The sequence below is a fragment of the Penaeus monodon genome, chromosome 21 (assembly GCF_015228065.2).
Source record: "Penaeus monodon isolate SGIC_2016 chromosome 21, NSTDA_Pmon_1, whole genome shotgun sequence".
Classification (NCBI taxonomy): Eukaryota; Metazoa; Arthropoda; class Malacostraca; order Decapoda; family Penaeidae; genus Penaeus; species Penaeus monodon.
Window position 1 is genome coordinate 10,997,347 of NC_051406.1, and position 770 is coordinate 10,998,116.

At 39.1% G+C, this 770-nt stretch overlaps 1 protein-coding gene across 2 annotated transcripts in view; it reads right to left on the bottom strand.

Annotated features, from left to right (window-relative positions):
- Nucleotides 1-214: 214 nt before the first annotated feature.
- Nucleotides 215-770, bottom strand: part of LOC119586217 — a 4,502-nt gene continuing 3,946 nt past the window's right edge. For both annotated transcript variants that reach the window (XM_037934920.1, XM_037934919.1), the window contains exon 5: nt 215-739. The gene's annotated coding sequence lies outside the window, so the exon portion shown is untranslated. The remainder of the gene's footprint in view (nt 740-770) is intronic.

The following is a 770-nucleotide window of genomic DNA, read 5'->3' on the forward strand; positions in this document are numbered from 1 at the left end:
TCATGCTTTTACCAACAGACTATGTGATAGATATTCACTCATGGAAAAGAATCGTTAATCACAACCTTACTTATATGCGCACTGAATGGTCCTTGAAAAATTACTATTTTTTTTTTCAAAAGGCTTTTATTATATTCAGTCATTTGTAGTTTTGATTGTGATTAGCATTTTAAAATCTCATTTTGCTTTAGTTAGGGAAAAGGAAAACATTCAATAATCAAATTTTATCATTCTACAGACGCTATGGAAAACACACAGCTTGGTTGGTACATAATAACATACAGCATTTTAATAAAAACGCTAAATTTCCCTACTTTACATTATTGATACGTGGTGAAAAGAAATTGAAACCCCACAAACATAAAATCGTTTTCTTTTCAACAAAAAACATGAATTTCCCCTCCCAATAGAAATAAAATGCATTGCAATGAAGCTGAATCGACATAAAAGAAGAAATAAATTACCCAAAACAAGATTCAGACGAATATACAAAACAGAATCAAAGACACAAGAAACTGATCCACCTCCAGGTCGGCCCAAGACACTTGATCTCGCCACAAAGCGATCCCTTATCCCAGCCAAGAACAACGCGTGGATATCCTCAATAGCCTCCTTCCGACGCAGATTCCTTGGAGCAACGGGAGGGCTCCTTCTGAGGATCTTCAGGGTTGAACGAAGAAAGAGCTTGCCCGCCGGGCGTGATTTCCTTCCGCCTGCTCTGCATCCGTCGCTCTGGGACCTGGGGACACACAAGCAGGCAGGGCAAGAAG